Here is a 21,832-nt window from a genome sequence, read left to right as displayed (position 1 = left end):
GGCCACACCCACACAAATCTGGAGCAAGAATCAACAGTGACTAGTATATATTTGTATGCACTATCCGGAGTTAGTGGACCGCAATGGTCCAAGTACACACATTGTAACGGTCTGTTGGATATTAAGAGGGGTGTCTGCAGTGGGCGCTTAGCTGTGGAAACCTTAATTTGTTGACAGATGTCGCAACAAAGGACATACTGCTTAGTCTCTTTATAGAGACCAGGCCACCAGTAACGGTCCTGTAATAGCAAAATTGTGGCCGCCATGCCAGCATGTGCAGATGCCACTCCCTCATGCGCTGCTTTAATCAATTGTGGTCTTACAACTTTATTGGGGATGTCGCGTACGCCAACGCTAGGAATTTTAACCTCAGTGCTCAGCATACTACCCATGAAGTATTGGTATTTATTAGGAAATCCTTTAGGATAAGGTGTGCCATCAACCATAGTTTTTATGGCAACCAGAATCTCTGTGTCTGGTTTGGAACCCGAACGAGTCACTGCAGCCACAGTGGCTACCGCCACTGACGACTTTACAGCTTCATCAGCCAAAGTATTCCCAGCAACGTGTATTCCAACGCGCTGGTGTCCAAGAGTATGTACAATATGGACTTTGGGTAGCGTCTCCTTCAGGTCTGCTACCTTCCCCCACAGTATTTGTGTTTTATGGTGTTGCCTTTTGAAGCTCTGAACCCATTCAAGCGCCAGTAATGTAGGTATTCATTAAAAGACTGGACACAATAATACGAATCACAAACAATCAGTGTAAACTGTGTTGGATCCGTATGTTTTAGTGCCATTAGTAGAGCTTTTAGCTCAGCCAATTGTACCGTACAATCCCCTAGGGTCTGTGTATCAGTATGTTTGGGGCAAAATTTCTCCCCCCCCATATGCCCGCTCACTATCGCACATGCAGCCGAATATTGGTGTTTTGTACCAACCGCCGGTTGCGCCGAGCTATCGTTGTACATGACTACTTGATATTGATCAATAGGCAACGTGTCAGCGGGAACTGAATATTCAACTTCATATTGCAGAAATTCTTGAGTTTGTAATTTTGGGTCAAAAATGTAATCTACATCAGTGGCTGTTAAAGACGTAGCCCATTGTACCCATCGCGGGTGCAGTGCTTTTGCGTTAGGAACGCTAGCTTTTGTAAAAGCCTCTAGGGCCGGAATAGGGGAAATGACAATAATGCGTTTACCGTGGGCAAGAAGTCTTTCTTTAATAATAGCCATCTGTACAGCAGTGTGAATTTTCTCTGTGGATGCAAATTGTTGTTCAGCAGCCGAATACAAGTGGGACTTGCATCCAATCGGGACTGTCTGACCTTCATTAAATGTGACATACGTAAACCCAATGGCCCCAGCTATCACCCTGGTGACTAAATGCGTCTTATTGTCCTGTGTATGTAAATGTTTTGCGGCTAGTAGATCTGCTTGTAACTCCCGAAGAGTATGTGTATGTTCAATTGTCCAGAACTTGCTTGAGAAATCAGGACGTATTAATTCATATAAAGGTTTAATGCGTTTAGCATAATCAGGAATGTATGTTCTGCCAAAATTCAGAAAGCCCAACAATGATTGGACTTTCTTAATAATATTAGGTCGTTGAAATTGTGCACATTTTTCTAAAAATTGAGGCGCTAGGCTCTTACCTTCATTCGACAGCTCGTATCCCAGGAATATGACACTGAGGACGGCAATTTTAGATTTTTTTAAGTTAAATTTGTAGCCAATGTCGGTAAACCCTACAACAATGCGAGCTACTCGTCTTAAATGTTGTAGCAACTCGTCATCCGTGAGATATATATCATCTACATAAGACAATGCTTCAGGGTCTAACTCTTGTAAAATTTCAGTCACACGAGCCCCAAACAGTCCCGGGCTGTTCTTATATCCCTGAGGCAAACAACAGAATTTTTTCTGGGAGCCTAACGCGCTAAAGCTTGTCAAATCCCTGCTTTCGGGTGCTATATTCTGGCAGAAGAATCCATTTGAGATGTCTAAAGTTGTTTTGTATTTTTTCCGCACAATGTTATTCATCAGTGCGGCGCTATGTGAATTTTGTATAGCATATGTACGTGTATGTCCGTTCAAATATCTGTAGTCCAAGACTATTCTATATGAATGGTCCGGTTTAGCTACAGGGAATAAGGGATTATTCATCGGTGAGACACAGGGTTCAATTACCCCCTGGTATTCCAGTTGTGTAAGTATTTCCCTCACCGGTGCCCTTGCTTCATGTTTTATGGGATACTGCGGTTGTGGCTGAGGTTCACCTTTAATCGGAATTACATGATAAAGAGAATCCATATCCCACCCTACGTGATTTCTATTTAAAGCAGGTGCTTGTGCTAGAGCCCATTTGATGCAATAGGACTCTGCGAGTTCCCCTGGAACAAGAGGCGAGATCGAAGGTTTAATAACCTCCTCCCCAACTGGGCAGGTGGAGACAAAATCAGGCGGCCAATTCTATTCAGCCAGCAAAATGTCATATATCTTTACTACACAATCCCAAAAGATTGCGTGTATAGTGCGTTCAATGTCTCCTTCCAATTGTAAAGTCACTGTATACACCCTATTGGGTTCAGAGACACGCATATCTGCTGTTTCAACTTGTATGAAGTCATCAGTTGCTTTCACCTCCAGAAGCTCTAGAATATTCCGGCGAACTATTGTGACCTCTGCCGAGCTGTCTAGCAGTGCTAGTGCCCATGTCTTGTTCTTCAAGAGAACTCTCTTCCCGAGTGGCATGTCCAACTGAGACTGCCGCCACCTTTTTCTTTTTAAACTGTTGTTTTTGTTGTATCGGTTTCTCTTCCTTCTTGACAGAAACCTCCGAAGAGCGTTGTGATTCCTGTTTCGGTTTCACGTACTCTGCTCTCCGCGCTGACCACCCACCTCTCTCATTTCTCTTTTCCGATGAGTCCTGAAAGGAACGAGATTGGCGTGCATCAGTATATTGATATCTATCAGGCGTTTTTAGATTTTCCCTATTTCTGAGATTATACCTATTCTGCGGGGTCTCCGTACGCGGAGATTCTCCCCTTTCTTTTTTAGGTGTCTGTTGTTTTTTCTCCCAGCGCTTCTTATTACCCTTAGGTTGCTCTTTAGCATTTTCTTTACTAATTTTTCCCTGAAATTTAGGTTTTTGCGGTCTAGCCCCTAGGCTATCTAGACCGATACTGGAATATGTTTCCGCTATTATTTTTGTCAGTTCCGGCTCCTGATCTAGTTGCGGGACGTCACGAAGACGCAAACGCACTGCAAGTGTAACTGCTTCCCCTTTAAGATTACTTAGGATTATTGAAGAAACTGTGGCAAAGTTGCCCATCAGTTGCATTCCTAAATCTAAGGCCGGGGCAGCCCCGTATTCATCCTGAATTTGTTTAAGCACTTCTGGTAGATTGGCCAATGTCGGTGTACCGTGTGCCGTTGTATAGAGCGCGGCAAATGTATTGCAATGTTCCACTGTGGGAACCATGCCAAATGGTAAACACATAGTTAATATTCTATGTTTGTCCTGGGGTCTCGTATGGGGAAATACTGCCTCCAGCGTATTGATTTTCTGTGCCAGCCAAAATTGAGTCTCCTCCTGTTTTGCTGGAACTTTACCCATAATAGAGTGAACAGTCACCGGGTTTATACCTGGTGTCACTGCATGTGGTTGTGCTGGAGCAGCACGCGCTGGGTTTGTATTTAGTTTCTGCATCACAAATTGGACTAATCGTCTATATGTAGCCGTTAAGTCTGTATATAAACGTCGAACTTCAGCCAGCGCCATATTTGCAACCGCAGGATGTGGTGTATATGTGGCCAATAAAGGCCAGGTAGGACCATCATTACTTAGTGGTAATATTGTATGGGGTAGGGCACCATCAAGCAAATTATTATGTTCTTGATAAGATAGAGGTATCTCTAGGTATGCGTACGTCCTGTACTGGCCAGGCATGTTCGCAACCATATATGTGTGAAATTTATTTGTATTCCCATCAACTGCTCGAAATGTGACCCAGGAGTAAAACATTTCTGTTGTATAGGCTGCGTGGGCGGCCACCACAAACGTGACTGGACAACCCTGGATCGTAAGACCATGTGCAAGCAAATGTGCTGTGAGCGGTTGTCTCATATTAAGAGCTATTTGTATTACCTGGGGATTCGCCATTAGAAAAACAGCGAGAGTTCAGAGAAGGCACACCAAGACGGGGTCTTTCCTTTTATGGTTCAAGCTTGAACAACCATCCGCTGTAATTAGGGTTTACCTATACCACGGTGGTGGAATTCCTCAGTGCCACGGACGTCTCCGTTAAAGGAACTGAGGGATCATTATATTATATGAGACCGAGAGAAACTGGTGGACCCGAAAATTAGAGCCAAACCAAACGTTGGCGGTGCCATGTCGCGTAGGCTCTCATTATTCTAATGAGACTACTGGATTTTTTGGGTGGCAAGATCGTTCACAGTGTGGGGGACTAAGTCTGACCCACGGCGAAGGACCCTTGTCACCCCAAATCCGGGTTGAGCTCCAGCTAACTAGCAGTGCCTTATCTCTCCCAAAGGAAAGAGACAATTGGGCAGCCGAGCGGTCACTCAGGTCACAACCAGTTCTCTCATACACAGTGTGGTCTCATATATAAATGAAAAAGGCAGTTTGAGTTTTAAAGATTGGTTTAATAAAACAACTGCATTTTAGATAACAAGGCGTGAGCCGCAATAACCAGATCCATACAACACAGTAGGATTGAAATAGTAATGAGGTGAGTGAAACATAAGAATAATGCTATCATAGTACAACTACAGTACGTTCCCTCTCTAAGTTATATTTTGAGCACAGCATGTGAAGCTCTAAGCCTGCCTTTCAGGTTCCCCCGGGAGGACATCGACCCTCATACCTGAGCAAAGGCCTGTGATCTGGATCAGCATCTGCAACAGGGCAGTCAGCGTCTAGTTGTGGGTTCCTGGTTGGAATCTCCCTCTTACGTGTACTGGGACTAGAAAGTGTTTTTATACTATTGATGTGAACTAACACCCCGATGTTCCTGCGTAAGAATGTGTACTGTCTACAAACCATAAAGACTAAACTTCTACCAAGTCTATCGGCAATGTACCAGACTGTATCCTTGACAGAGTGAGCAAGAATGTATTGTTTGAAAACACAGCGCTGAAGTAAGCTAAACAGTATGATAGAAGGAAATAAAACAAGACCGTGAAACTGGTTATTGTAAAATAACAGTGCGAGGCTAAATAAAATGCATCTAGGGCAAAGTGCACAGAAGCCTAATAGGTTAAGCTAACGCACATGAAGCTATAATAAAATGGCCACACTACAGCAGGGCTGGCTGTTCAGCATATGACAACATCTTTGATCTCAAACCTCCCTGTTTATAGTTATTTATGTCCGAGTATTTGAGTTTGTGTGTTGAGGTTCTGCTCATTTGAAATGGATATCTCTTACCTTTCTTCTTCTTCCTGAAGGATGTCTGACACAGCAGAGAGGACTCCAATTTGGATTCATCCCACAACAAATTTCATATGAGTTTAAAGAGTACACACCAGGATGTCAGCCACAGTCTTATGTGCATTCAAATATCTGGACCTCTACCATACTCTTTCCTATTCACTTTTCACTCCACTCTCTCTTTTTCTGAGATTTGTCCAGGCCCCTTCCTTGTGATCTATCACTGAATCAAAACAGACCTGGGAAAGCAGAGACACAGTCTGGCTCTCCCATGCTCCAGGGTATGTCCCACCAGCTTGCAGGTTTGGTGGACTATCAACCTTTGCCTGGTGGGATTCCTCTACCCCTCATGTTTTCGCCCAGGGAGCCATGACCTTACCCAAAAAGGAATTAAAGGTCCTTCATGTTATGTAGTAGTGCAGGCACCGTTGCACTCAGTGTACAGTCTCAACACAATCAATGCCTATTATTGTAATCCACATGCATTGTTCTACCACCAGCATACTGACATATAACACATACACCCAGTCTATGCATACTGTTCAATACTACAATTCCTTTGCACTGTACTAGAGTGTGTCATTTAGAACACACACTACCAGCACGCACCCGTTATTAACCATGTACACACTGTTTCACATTTCAACCTATGCATGAATGCATTCTACACAAATTACATTTTGACATTTACACCTGTAAATAGGCCTTTGTTTCTGACATTAGCACAGCCTTTACTTTTTTCACTTAATTTATCATGGCTATATGCTCAGAACATGTAGTAAATTTTCAACATGTGACATGGATACTTTTATAGTTTTTTGTCCAATAACAGCTAATGCTGTTTGTATTGCATTGTGTCATGCTGAACTTAGATTGACACAGGTATGGCGATATTGATCATTTTTATATGGGACAAACTGATGTAGATAAAGGTAACTTTATATTACAGAACAGTGCACTTTCAAATTTTTCATGCATGTATGTGAATTTGTTGTGTGTGTGATTGAGTACGTGTATACCTTGATAATCACATCAGTGATGTGGCACGAGAGTGTTCCGTTTACAAACCTTACTACACTGTGATCCCTTACCTTCATTTATTTAATTCTATGCGATATACTGGTGTATGACATGTTTGACAGCATATTAATTGACTGTGTCACTTTCACATTGATGGTCTGAGATGCAGAAAATGTAGCCAACTTGAGCAACCAAACTGGTCATCTATCACATTGTTAAGTATGTCAATGTGGGTTGATGTCTATGTTATGTTTGAACCTAGACCTAAGGAATGTCTGAAACATGTGTATACTTTGTACTTTTAGTATCACATATGTACCTAGATTTGCCATTTACACATGAATTGAAGCTAGACTTGCATAAATGGAATTTACAAATACTCCTTCCATTAGTGCTACTGATACTTTGGTCCACACATAAATGTAATGCTATGTGTGACACACATGATTTTTTCAACACCCATTATTATTTTAGTGCAACTTTCACCAATTATCATGGCTAGATACACTACTGAACATACACACTTCTCACACTCAGGGCCAGATGTAGCAAGCGTTTTGCATGGTGCAAACTGCGAACATCGCAGTTTGCGCCATACAAAATGCCCATCGCGATGCACATTCACAATTTGCGAGTCGGTACCAACTCGCAAATTGTGAATGCGACTTGCAAATAGGAAGGGGTGTCCCCACCCACCCCCCAAGGCAGGGATGGAAGGGGAAGCCCTTCCCCTTCCACCCCCAGTCCCCCCACCCCCCTGTGACGTCAGCGCGCAATCGCGCCCTGATTTGTCACAGGGCCTCCTCCCATCGCACTGGAAGCGCAGATTCCAGAGCGATTTCTCTTTCGATCATGTGGGGGAGGCCCAGAGAGGCTTCAAAGGGAAGGAAATGTATTTCCTTCCCTTTGAAGTCTCTCTGAGCGTTTCAAAAGCCGGATTGCTTGCAATACGGCTTTTGAAACGCCCACTAGACACCAGGGATTTTTTTTTTGTTGAAATTGTCATAAGGGAGCGACCCCTTGGGCATGGGTCGCTCCCAATGGGGGGCATTTTTTTGGAAGGCCTTTTCTGCCTATTATTAGGCCGATAAGCCCCCAGGGAGGGCAGAAACCTCTATTCACCAGGGATAAAAAAAAAAAATCTTATTGTTTTTTTTTTTGTTGAGGTGGGGAGAGACCCCTTAGGCAAGGGTCGCTCCCCTAGGGGGAAAATTATATTTAGGCCATTTCTGCAACCCCTTGGGGGCAGATTGGCCTATTTTTATGAGGCCAATCTGCCCCCAAGGGGGACAGAAACCACTAGACACCAGGGAGTTTTTTTTTTTAATGTGAATTTCACGCAAGGGGAGCGATCCCTTAGGCAAGGGTCGCTCCCCTGAGGAGAACATTTATTTTAGGCCAGGTTTTTTTTGTTTTACAGATGGGGAGCGACCCCTTGGACAAGGGTCGCACCCCTGGAGGGAAAAATTCTATTTAGGCCACTTCTGCCCCCTTTGGGAGCAGATAGGCCGATTTTTGCTACGCCAATCTGCCCGAGAGGGGCAGAAACCTCTAGGCGCCAGGGCAAATTTTATTTTTGTGTTTTTCTTTTGTTTGTTTGTTTTTTTAGAGATGGGGTGCGACCCATTAGGCAAGGGTTGCTCCCCTGGGGGGCAAATTGTATTTAGACCAATTCTGCCCCCTTGGGGGCAGATTGGCAGATTTTAGGTCAATCTACCCCCAAGGGGGAAGAAACCACTAGGCACAGGGGATTTTTTTTTTTGCACCAATGTCACGCAGGGGGAGCGACCCCGAAGGCAACGGTCGCTCCCGCTAGGGGGGCTGGGGGGGTGGGGGGGCAAATTTACTTTAGGCCATTTCTGCCCCCCGGGGGGGCAGATCGGCCTATTGTTATTGGGCCGATCTGCCCCCAGGGGGGGCAGAAACCTCTAGGCGCTAGGGCACATTTTTTTTTTTTTTTTTTTTTAGAGATGGGGAGCGACCCATTAGGCAAGGGTCGCTACCCTGGGGGGAAAATTGTATTTAGACCATTTCTGCCCCCCTTGGGGGCAGATCGGCCGATTTTAGGTCAATCTGTCCCCAAGGGTGCAGAAACCACTAGGCACCGGGGATTTTTTTTTGCGCCAATGTCACGCAATGGGAGCGAACCCATAGGCAAGGGTCGCTCCGGGGGGGGGGTTGGGATGGTGGGGGGGCAAATTTATTTTAGGCCATTTCTGCCCCCCCTGGGGCTGGCTGAGCTAGAGGCCAAAATCCACACGTAGGCACTTTGCAAAAAACACCTCTGTTTTCTGTGAAAAAATGTGATGTGTCCACGTTGTGTTTTGGGCCATTTCCTTTCGTGGGCCTAGGCCTACCCACACAAGTGAGGTACCATTTTTATCGGGAGACTTGGGGGAACGCTGGGTGGAAGGAAATTTGTGGCTCCTCTCAGATTCCAGAACTTTCTGTCACCGAAATGAGAGGAAAAAGTGTTTTTTTGGCCAAATTTTGATGTTTGCAAAGGATTCTGGGTAATAGAACCTGGTCAGAGCCCCACAAGTCACCCCATCTTGGATTCCGCTGGGTTTCCAGTTTTCAAAAATGCACTGGTTTGCTAGGTTTCCCCAGGTGCTGGCTGAGCTAGAGGCCAAAATCCACAGGTAGGCACTGTTTTCTATGAAAAAATGTGATGTGTCCACATTGTGTTTTGGGCCATTTTCTTTCGAGGACGCTAGGCCTACCCACACAGGTGAGGTACCATTTTTATCGGGAGACTTGGGGGAACGCTGGGTAGAAGGAAATCTGTGGCTCCTCTCAGATTCCACAACTTTCTGTCACCGAAATGAGTGGAAAACATGTTTTTTTAGCCAAATTTTGAGGTTTGCAAAGGATTCTGGGTAACAGAACCTGGTCAGAGCCCCACAAGTCACCCTATCTTGGATTCCCCTACATCTCTAGTTTTTAAAAATGCACAGGTTTGGTAGGTTTCCCTAGGTGCCGGCTGAGCTAGAGGCCAAAATCTACAGGTAGGCACTTTGCAAAAAACACCTCTGTTTTCTGTCAAAAATTGTGATGTGTCCACGTTGTGTTTTGGGGAATTTCCTGTCGCGGGCGCTAGGCCTACCCTCACAAGTGAGGTATCATTTTTATCGGGAGACATGGGGTAACGCTGGGTGGGAGGAAATTTGTGGCTCCTCTCAGATTCCAGAACTTTCTGTCACCGAAATGTGAGTAAAATGTGTTTTTTTAGCCAACTTTTGAGGTTTGCAAAGGATTCTGGGTAACAAAACCTGGTCAGAGCCCCACAAGTCACCCCATCTTGGATTCCCCTAGGTCTCTAGTTTTCAAAAATGCACAGGTTTGGTGGTTTCCCTAGGTGCCGGCTTAGCTAGGCGCCAAAATCTACAGGTAGGCACTTTGAAAAAACACCTCTGTTTTCTTTCAAAAAATGTGATGTGTCCACGTTGTGTTTTGGGGCATTTCCTGTCACGGGCGCTAGGCCTAACCACACAAGTGAGGTATATTTTTTATCGGGAAACGCTGGGTGGAAGGAAATTTGTGGCTCCGCTCAGATTCCAGAACTTTCTGCCACCGAAATGTGAGGAAAACGTGTTTTTTTAGCCAAATTTTTAGGTTTGCAAAGGATTCTGGGTAACAGAACCTGGTCAGAGCCCCACAAGTCACCCCATCTTGGATTCCCTTAGGTCTCTAGTTTTCAAAAATGCACAGGTTTGGTAGGTTTCCCTAGGTGCTGGCTGAGCTAGAGGCCAAAATCTACAGGTAGGCACTTTGTAAAAAACACCTCTGTTTTCTGTCAAAAATTGTGATGTGTCCACGTTGTGTTTAGGGGCATTTCCTGTCGCGGGCGCTAGGCCCACCCACACAAGTGAGGTATCATTTTGATCGGGAGACTTGGGAGAACGCTGGGTGGAAGGACATTTGTGGCTCCTCTCAGATTCCAGAACTTTCTGTCACCAAAATTTGAGGAAAATGTGTTTTTTAGCCAAAGTCTGAGGTTTGCAAAGGATTCTGGGTAACAGAACCTGGTCAGAGCCCCAGAAGTCACCCCATCTTGGATTCCCCTAAGTCTCTAGTTTTCAGAAATGCACAGGTTTGGTAGGTTTCCCTAGGTGCCGGCTGAGCTAGAGGCCAACATCTACAGGTAGGCACTTTGCAAAAAACAGATCTGTTTTCTTTAAAAAAATGTGATGTGTCCACATTGTGTTTTGGGGCATTTCCTGTCGCGGGCGCTAGGCCTACCCACACAAGTGAGGTATCATTTTTATCGGGAGAATTGGGAGAACATAGAATAGCAAAACAAGTGTTATTGCCCCTTGTATTTCCCTACATTTTTTCCTTCCAAATATAAGAGAGTGTGTAAAAAAGACGTCTATTTGAGAAATGCCCTGTAATTCACATGCTAGTATGGTCACCCCAGAATTCAGAGATGTGAAAATTACCACTGCTCCTCAACACCTTATCTTGTGCCCATTTTGGAAATACAGAGGTTTTCTTGATAGCTATTTTTCACTCTTTATATTTCAGCAAATGAATTGCTGTATACCCAGTATAGAATGAAAATGCACTGCAGGGTGCAGCTCATTTATTGTCTCTGGGTACCTAGGGTTCTTGATGAACCTACAAGCACTATATATCCCCGCAAACAGAAGAGTCCAGCAGAGGCAACGGTATATTGCTTTCAAAAATTTTACATTGCAGGAAAAAGTTACAGAGTAAAACGTAGAGAAAAATTGCAGTTTTTTCACCTCAATTTCAATATTTTTCTTTTTCAGTTGTTATTTTCTGTAGGAAACCCTTGTAGGATCTACACAAATGACCCCTTGCTGAATTCAGAATTTTGTCTACTTTGCAGAAATGTTTAGGTTTCTGGGATCCAGCATTGGTTTCATGCCCATTTCTGTCACTGACTGGAAGGAGGCTGAAAGCACAAAAAATCATAAAAATGGGGTATGTCCCAGTAAAATGCCAAATTTGTGTTGAAAAATTGGGTTTTCTGATTCAAGTCTGCCTATTCCTGAAAGCTAGGAAGCTGGTGATTTTAGCACCGCACACCCTTTGTTGATGCCATTTTCAGGGAAAAAACCACAAGCCTTCTTCTGCAGCCACTTTTTCAATTTTTTTTGAAAAAAACTAAATTTTCACTGTATTTTGGCTAATTTCTTGGCCTCCTTCAGGGGAACCCACAAAGTCTGGGTACCTCTAGAATCCCTAGGATGTTGGAAAAAAAGGACGCAAATTTGGCTTGGCTAGCTTATGTGGACAAAACGTTATGAGGGCCTAAGCGCGAACTGCCCCAAATAGCCAAAAAAAGGCCTGGCAGCGAAGGGGTTAAGGAAAACGGGCTGCAAAAAAAAAAAAAAAAAACTGCTTTATTTAAAAAGCAGTTACAGACATGGAGGTCTGCTGTCTTCAGCAGTCCACCATCCCTGTGAGTGCAGGGACTCGCTATGGGGTCGCAAAATGCGACCCACCTCATTAATCTTAATGAGGTGGGTCTTTGCGACCCCATAGTGAATCGCAGATGGTGTCTGAGACACCGTTCTGCATCCGATATTGCGACTCGGAAATTGCTACATCTGGCCCTTAATTATTATGTACCCTTTCTACTCATATTGACTTCACTTGTGAACCACATGGTTATTGTGTTGATTTGGTAACCAGTGCAGAAAATGTGATTCTGTCCACTCCTACAGTGTGAAATGACATCTCAAAGTTGATCTTTCCCTGCTCCCATTGCAGGATTAGTGAGGGAATGAAACAATGCAACATCATTGTTTACATGTTGGAGTCAGTTATTCTCACTCTGTGCATATGACACAAGATCAATTGACAAACACAGCGATGGCTATTATGACACACATTACAACTATTAAGTATATTTGTGTTTCCTTACCAGTGAGTAGGCCATTGCCATATGTCCCATTCTGAAATCTCTGGTGATACTGTGGTGGAGGATAAAGCATCATGTGCACTCCAAGGATACTTATCCAGAGTATTTTTGAACATTCCCTGATGATCCTCTATGGGATGGACACTGATGAAGTATGAAGGAGGCTGGGCTGTTTTGTAGTGGTTACCAAAGGTACTTACACCTTATACCAGGTCCAGTTATCCCTTATTAGTGAAATATGGCCAGTGTCTAAAAGCCAGGCTGTCTAGAGGTAGCTGTAGGCAGAGCAGCCAAGGCAGAACTAGGAGACATGCAAAGCTCTTGCAATACCACTGTAGTCACACAGTACTCACACACAAGAAAGACAATACTCAGTGTTATAAAAATAAAGGTACTATATTTGAAATAATGAGTCACCAGTATGTAGTGACAAATTTAGAAACTGAGAGAACATGAGCACTGGGGTCCTGATTAGCAGGACTCCAGTGACAATTTAGAAAACAGTGAAACACACTGATAAGCAGGCCATAAACCATTAGCACTGGGGTCCTGACTAGCAGGATCCCAGTGACACAGTCAAAAGCACACTCACATTAGTCAGAAATTGGGGGTAACATGCCAAAAAGCGGGTACTTTCCTACAAGCGTGTGTGCATCTAGTTTCTGTATAGGCAGGATATTAGCAGAAGGCAGCAATTGCACTAATGTGGAAATCTAACTATGACATAGGATCCTTGCTTGGGACATAGTTGTTGTGTGGTTTTGGAGAAGAGAAGGTACTGAAGTGCTAGTTTACTTATGGCATTAAAACTGAGGAGAGGAAGGCAGAAAATACTTCCTGTAAGATTCCTGCCAATATGGCTGTTGTGACTTGAAAGGCACCTGATGCCAGCATGTGAAGCACAGCCATAAGGTTTACTGGTAGTGGAATGTTAGTGGGCCTTGCAGTTGGTGGCTAGAGACTTGGCTCAATCTTCTCCAGGAAACTCTTGATGGACTACCTTTTGAGTTCGTAAAACTGTATGAAATTCTCCTCCCTGTGGTCAATAAGGGATATGCACTGCTGTAAAACATGCGCTCTCCTCCTTCGCTGCCAACACACTTGTCTCTTTGATACTCCGAGTTGCAGTATGACAACCTTTATGGCATAGTTGAGCTAGCCAAATTGTTTTGTGGGGTTGATCTTTTTATACCACACCCATTGCATCATTTCCCATGCCTCGTTTGTGGATGTGCAGCAATTCTGGAACTTTCCAGGCTTTGTGTTGGGCTTCCCAAAGACATGTGACACGTTGGTAGCCCATAAATACCACTGCGTTACAGTTCTATTCGATTTTGCAGTGGAATATGTACATCGCATTTATTAGATTGTGCGTGGCTCAGCTGGTTTTAATGCAGCTTTTACCTCACGCAACCCTTAGAAAACTATGCAGTTTAGCAAATGTGCCATTTTATAAGTATGACTTACTGCTTGCGGTGCCATGGTGTCGCAATCCTTCGTGCAACACTGGTGCAAGCCTCTCATAAATATGCTCCTAAACTCTTTCATATTGCATTTGTCAAAGTTCACACTATAAAACCAATTACTATTGTATTTTGCAAATAATTCTAATTTTAAAGCCTATTCCTATGGTGTTTGGCAAGGAGGGGACTAGGTAAAGCCCCTTCCTATTGTATTAGTTCCATTTTGTATTTGAGAAATCCAGTTTAGTGAGTACCTGAGCAGCCAGAAGTTGCTGGTCCCAGTTGTGTCAATGGGGGTCTTTCACCTCTAGTGTTATACGTCCTCCATACCCAAGACTCTCAATCTGGGACCAAGTGAACATTTTAATACTTGTAACTAAAGGTAACTATGCAGAGCAATCCAAGAGTGGCTCACAGAGGTGTTGTGGGATAGACTTTCAGAGCAAAGCACACACAACATTAACTCGTGCTAAATGAATGTGCAGCCAGTGCATTTCCAATAAAAAAATAAAAGCTATTTAATGTACACATAACTAAACATTACAATCAAAATCAAAATTAATTGGAAGATTACAGGCAGCATTACACATTGTACCGTCTCATATGGGGACTTTGCAGCTTAACCAAGTTGCAAACCATAGTACCATGAAGAAATATCACGGGGATAATCCAACACTATAACTGTAATATTCTTTCATTATCTATGATGTGCCATTTGACAATGTGTGCACCATCAGGTCTAATCTTAAAAAAACAGCAATGGTCCTTTATGGGACTATTGGGATATTTGTAGCTTTTCACAATCCAGAAGGTTTAGTTTACATGCATTGTCATAATGTTCTCATTGTGAAAATATGACAGACCTACTGCCTTTGTCTGTCACTGCCTCTTGAGACATTAATCGTTTACGATAGCCTGACCTTAAAAGGGACCTTTGTACTAAGCCGCTTCCTTTCACATGTGCCAAATATTTCACAATGGAAACACCTTCCTATAATGCTTCTCAAACTGCTCAAAATGTGAACTACTTCCTATGATGTTTGTCATGGCATTCACAATGTACAACTAATTCTTGTTGTATGTGACAAAGGGTTTGCAATGTAAGACTACTTCCTGTTGTTTTTGTCAGAGGGTTCACAAACTAAAGCCCTTCCCTGTAGTTTTTGAAAAGGGTTCAGAATGTTAAATCCCCTCCTATTGTATATGACAGAGCTTTCACCATGCAAACTCCCTTCCTTCTGTATTTAATCTTGGGTTTGTGGAAATTATGTTCCTTTCAGTTATGATGAATGGGACTACTTCCTAGGCAGAGTAACAAAACTACTATTTCAGTCAAATGCTTGTAGAAAAGAAATTCACCATGTGGGTAGCAGTTGCGGCTCTTCGTCCTGAAAAGGAGCGAGGCGGCGCGTGACAGGCGACGACCAACAGAAAAAGTTAATTATAAAAAAAGCTTACTTGACTCCCCGCTGCTGCACTGCTGTTCTGGCTCCACTACAGGCACAGGCTCCCAGCATGCCTTGCAGCCAATCTGAACGCTGCTCTCATGCTGCTTGCAGGATATAACATGTTAGGATTGGCCGGATCGCCCTGCTCGGGACTCCCAGGCAGACTGGGAGCCTCTGCCTTCTCTCTCCAACCCGACAACATAGCGCTGAATTGGAGAGAGTACCGTGCACGAGACGGCCGGCCACACACACATGAACACTGAGGGGAGTGCTGTGCTCTCCCTCTCCGTGCTCGTCATCACCATGGCCCCGCCCTTCACAATTTATTGTTTTGTTTTTACATTTTTGCAGCCGCTGCTGCTTCTGACGGGCGACGCTCCTCCACCATAGCGAAGGAGCCGCTGCTGGTGGATAGAGTAACAGCTCCTTTATGCGTACCAGTTCTCAAAACTCCTTTTCTAGTAATCACATACGCCCTTGCAGACAGCTGTGTTGTCATACCAGGTCTAGAAATCTATGAAATTCCAAAAACTAGGGTTTGTCAGAGCGGGTTACCAAAATAAATGAATACTATTGCAATTTGTTGGAATTTGTTTTAGAAAATAGTTGTTTGCTGGCTGTAACAAAGTGTATATTAATCCATCCATAAATGTATATTGACTTTAGCATCTGCCTTTCACGATGAACTATGCAGACCTACTACCTTTGTCATAATTTTTTGTAATAAACAGATTAGACCTATAGTACCTTACATACCATTTTCCAATGAACTTAATCAAGCCTACAGCCTTAATAATCAGCTTGTCACCATACCACATCATATTTACAAATTTGCAATTAAGGCACTCTTTTTCAGGTCGAATCATACTACTCTGTCCAATTCAAATCCAGTAGGGAGGATATTGCCATGTGACCGGAGCCATATTCCCTCGCCTAATATGGCTTTTTAAAGCTCTGTTTCTGTTCATTGCATGAAGTGGTGCCGTAAAGACATACATAAGTATGGATGAATATTTCTGCATCAAATTCACTGTTGTTAATTAATTTGTTTTAGTGGACCATTGGATTTGTAATGGTTATGGGCACCATTGCGGTTAGCGCCAAATGCTGGCTGTGTGGTCACGGCGTTTTCCCAATTAATTAGCCCCTCTGCAAACTGCGTACATAGCAGATGGAATCACGTTTTACGTTAACACTGTAGGGAAATGAGATCATGAATTTCTTTCTTGGATACACTGTAAGTAAGTGAGATCGTTGATTTAGTTTCGGAAGCGCTGGAGGGTTTATACGTTTACGTTTCTCATATCAGCTCGCATTTTAGTTGTAGAAAAACAAGGGAAGAGCCACGCAGGAGTAGGAACCTTTGAATTATAGAAGCGCTCGTAAGTGCTGATATCATAGCACTAGTGTTGCTCATGATAAATTGAAAGCTATCCTCAGCACACTACAATATATCGCGGAAATAGGCATCAGGTAATCATTGCGGCTGGGATGCTATTACAGGTTGCTATTTTTAGTTGCGTTAGTGCCTTAGTTGTTTGTATGAAACTCTTTTGAGTAAGAGTTTGTCAGATCAACTCCAGGCAAACACTTTGATTTATCATGCTGTACTATTCTTTTATTTTCTAAATATTACTTGCAAAATATGGATATCTTCTTATGTTCAGATGCATGCAAAAACAAATGTACGGCACATTGGATACACTGCTGCGGACAGTGCTCCCACATTATTTACATTATTGCGGGTAAGATCCGCTTGCCCTGCACACCAGGGGCCATATTTATGGCCATGTGGCGCAGCGCAGTGAGTCACCTTTCTGCATTGTGTCACAGGGAAAGGACAGGAATGCGGCCCATTCCTGTCCTTTACCCAGCGCTATCGCACAATGGGCTGCCTCACACCAATGCAGGCATCCTTGTACCACGGTGCAAGGATGCCTCTGTTGCATGTAGGATTGACTTTGTGCAGAATGAGACACCTTCCTGCACAAAAACAATTCCCTGAAGATTTTTCTGCTTTCTATGTGTGCTGCAGAACGAGGGAGAGGAAAAAGTAGAGAGAAATAAAGATATTTCTCCTCATTATGCTTCAACTGAGGAAGCATGGGTTTGTGGCACATTCCCTGGTCTATTTCTTCTGGTAAATCTGGGAATGCCTCAAAATCCATGGATGTGGCATGGGAACACCCAGGCAACCCCCTCAAAATGTCTCCCCGCCCCACAGTAAGTCAACACAGTGATTTGCACTGCGTTGCTTTACTCGAGGTGGCCTTGCGTGGCTTCATTAATCTCATTTTGGGCTTGCATCACTAGTGCACCACATTGCGTGGTGTAAAAACAAAACAAAAAGGCTCATATAAATGCCTCAGTACTCCTGGATGCCCAGGCTTTATGAACTACACTGTTAATTGTCTATCATAGTAGGGGCACCTAGAATTATGCAACAGAGCAGGACTAGATTATGCAGCAGGGTTCACTAAATAATGCACTGACAGAAGGCAAATTATGAAGTTTTATGCAACACATTTTTTCATAGTATTGTGATAGTATTGCTTAATTATTTTGCAGTTTTTGCCCATGTTAACAATCTCTGGGCAAATGTTTCACCTCATTTGTAACAGTTTAACATACAAATACACCAATATGCAACTGAAAGGTGACCAGTCAAGCTCAGCACAGGGCCCTCCACTGTCCAGCAACACGTTTTATCGCATTTATTTTAGAAACCTCTGATCTGTTTGGACTAGAAACACTATTTTCCTTGAAATCTGTAAATTTGTGCAAAAGATGATGGATTATGTGGCAAATGCGATAAATCCATAATTATTCAGAATACTCCAGAGCTGCAGAATTGCATAAATCCTGTGTCCGTGATAATTGCAGAAAGACTGACAGTGGCACAATACTGGCTCTGTCACGTACTCATCCTTTTGCACACATTTATTATGAGCCAACAAATTGAACCACTCGCTTTGAGGGCACCGATTGCCTGGCTATCAGTGAGTAACAAAAACACAAATTTAAATAAGTTGAAGATGGAGTGTTATGTCTATAGAAATTACATGCATGAATGTGTGTGACTAAATTTGAGCCATCAGTCAGACAATGGCCTTTGCTTCTTCACCTAAACTACAATCACCCCTTCACCTCAAAATGCCCAAAACATGTATCAGACCCCCAGAACTGGAGCAATGTTACGAACATTTATAATCACTTGTCCATAATTGTGCTCTATCTTAATGTGCTTTCAATACTTGCCAGTGTATTTTAATTGTTTTGATCAGTGGAATTCATAAAGGATAGTTTTATGAAACATCTTGAAAATATAGTGCTTTGTTTCGTTGGACATTCACAAACAGAGGACTTGGTTAACAAGTGGGCTTACAAAGGTGGCACAATGTAATTTTAAAGGAATGTCCATCCACTTAGCACTGCCCAAGGGCCGCTGATATTGGAGGCATTTTAGTGTGGGGAGACTACTATATTTAACATGCCAACAATGTTTTGGCAGTAACTAATATTGAATTGCACTTGTTGTGAAATGCGTTCCAGGAAGGAGAAAAAGAAGACGAATCTTTATTGTTCAGTTGATTAAAAATGTATAATTATTTCTAAAAACAAAAATTAAAAGCATTCATAAAAGAATTCCAGCTTTCTGCATGTCTCAATGCATTCCTCCGTCAATAGTTAAAATAATTTTGGTGCACCAAAAGTCCCTGTACTAGTTTAAAAGAAGGCTGCAGGGTCCATAAAGAAATATTGCATAAGTAGCACACATACGCAGGAGAGAAGTCATTAGTGCTTTGGCATAGTATCAATTACGCCAACTACGCCAAATGGTATTAGCTGAGCCAAGAAGGAGGTGTCAGGGCATAGTGCAAAGTTGTTAATTTAGAGAAAATTACATGGTTCATTAATGCTTTCAAAATACAAGGAGAAAGTGCATAGCCCTCTTGCATAGAAATGTATGTGCATATTTATAGTTGGCTTGCACTGTTTTAGCCTCAAACGGTGCATGGCTAACTCCATATTTATATTTTGACGCTAGACCTGCCTAGCATCAAAATATATGGGTTAGCGTCATATTGTGGATGCAGTAAACTACCTTGCGCCAATTAGGTCCTAGTTAGGCGTTCCCATCCACAATATCACGCTAACTCCCTACCGCCTTATTTATACTTCGGTGCTAAAACGGCATGCATGGAGTAGGCGAACCAAAATAATGGATCTAAGCCTGCTTAGCACCATTAATTAACACCTGACTAGGCGTTAGGGGACCTGTCGACCCATATCCATGGCTAAATACCATGGATTGGGCCCACAGATGCCCACCTCAAGTCCCAGGAACACTCCCACCCACACCAGAGGGACACCATAGGATGGGGGGCACCATCCTGGGTAAGTATAATTTTTTTTTCTGTGCCATTGGGGGCCCCTCACATAGGGCACCCTGCCTGGCACTGGGTATTATGGCCTAGCCCAGGGAACACTGGTCCCCTGGGCTGGCCATTGGGGTGGTGGGCATGACTCCTGTCTTAATTAAGACAGGAGTCATGTTTGGGCGGTAGTGCATCAGAAAATGATGCTAGGATGGAAGCGGCATATTTATTGCCACTAAACAGCCCAACGTCATTTTTAGCCCACTAGCGCCTTTCCCCTCCTGCCATCCCCCCACTAAGTGTCCTTTCTTTAGACTCTAGCCTGTCCTTTGCACCACCGTGCGCCATTCCATAAATATGGCACTCGGCTGGTGCTATGGAATGTCGCTATGGATTTTGACGTAAATCTGTGTTAGCTCAGTTTTGTGGCAAAATCCATAAATATGCCAGTGACTGTCCTTTGTAATACATGCGGAGCAAAAAAAGATAATTCCAAATCAAAGAACAAAGTCACAGGGAATGCTGCATCTTCTGGGACAATGTGTCAGTCAAAGTGCAAACAAGTGTCAGAGTACAAAAAGGAAATACTCAATCATACAACTAGGGGGCAGATTTAAGAACCCCTAGCGCCACCTTAGTGCCACTATAGTATCACTAAGGCAGCACTAAAGTCACATTTTCACCCCACCATATTTACAAAGTGGTGCAATGCATACATTGCACATGTAAACCCTTGCACCACATTATGCCTGCACTAGGCATAATGTATGCAAGGAAGGGAATCTCTGAGAGATTTCCTGGCACCAATTGTTTTGTCACTTTTAACACCTGCTCAGAAAAGGCGTTAAACGGGGGATACCATTCTTTATAAGGGGCCCCTATGTACTCTGCAGGACTAGTGTACATCAATAGTGTCAAAAAAATTACTTTATTGCCCCCTACCCGGGGCCATGGTTCACGGTAATTTAAATATGGCACACACATGGTGGCTGTAGGGGGGCTCTAAGGGGCACAAGGAAAGTGGCACTGCACTCAGTGCATCACCACTTATCTTAAATCTGCCCTTCAGCTTTGTTAGTTTTAAGACCTCCAGGCTCATAAACTTGATGAATTTCCAACAGAGCAGCATGTCCTCTGCTCAAAGGCAGGTTATACTTGCATGCCAATTCCATTCCTTGTAAAATGTTGTCTCAGCAGGCCTTTCCGTTTCATCATTAAAGCAGGGCAAGTGCAAACAATGTTAAAAGCTGGTTGGGAGAGAACTAGGGCCCAAAGTGCCTTTGCCTTAAATAATTGTAAGCCTTCAAGTTTCTTGGGTTGGTTTTGGCCTTCCACACAATGCTGCTTAGGATGACTTCAGTCTCATTTTTTAGCTTCTAGCAGAACAAGTGCCCAGGCTGTTTACATTCTGTCTCCGGAGGCTGAAGTCAAGGCAAATTTGGGCCAGTGAGGCATGGTGCGGAAGATTAAATACTCGGTCTGGGCCAAATATGGCATTGTTGATTATTTTACTGGCTCTTCCTCTAAGGGCCTTGCCCACCATATGTCAGAGAATGTGTGTGTTTTGCAGCCAAGACTTGAATGAGGGGCTGGAGAGACATTCCTTTTAAAGAGTTCCTTAAGGTGCAAAAAGCAGAGGCTAGAGAATTGTTTCCCCTTTTGATCACACTGTACTCATTTTTGAAAGTGCCTCTTGAGTAAAAGATTACACCTAGACTATTTTTTCGTCCCTGATTTAAAGGCTGAACCATCCAGATAGAAGGTTGGTAGCGGGCCTGTTCTTATGTTCACTAGCACTGTTTTTATTTTGTTGAGGTTAACTCGTAGCCCATGGTTTACAGCGTATGAGGCACTTGCATCAATTAATTGCTGCAGGCCAACCATGGTGTAACTGATCAACACAACATCATCAGCATACAACATATGAGATGGACAGTGTAGGGGAATGAAAGTTAATACTGTTGAGAGCAGTTGACAGCTCTGCTAGATACAGCTTAAACAGAAATGTAGCCAAGACACATTTAAAGCAACTGAATGGCTCTTAAGAGAGAAGGAGAAATTCCTCAGCTTTACATCATGGTCCACAAGATGTTACAATGGACGGTGTTGAAGGCAGAACGAAAGTCCACAAAACACAGATGTAAATTTAAGCAGTGGCATCTAATTTGGT

The sequence above is a fragment of the Pleurodeles waltl genome, chromosome 5 (assembly GCF_031143425.1).
Source record: "Pleurodeles waltl isolate 20211129_DDA chromosome 5, aPleWal1.hap1.20221129, whole genome shotgun sequence".
Taxonomy (NCBI): Eukaryota; Metazoa; Chordata; class Amphibia; order Caudata; family Salamandridae; genus Pleurodeles; species Pleurodeles waltl.
Note: the sequence above shows the minus strand (reverse complement) of the source record.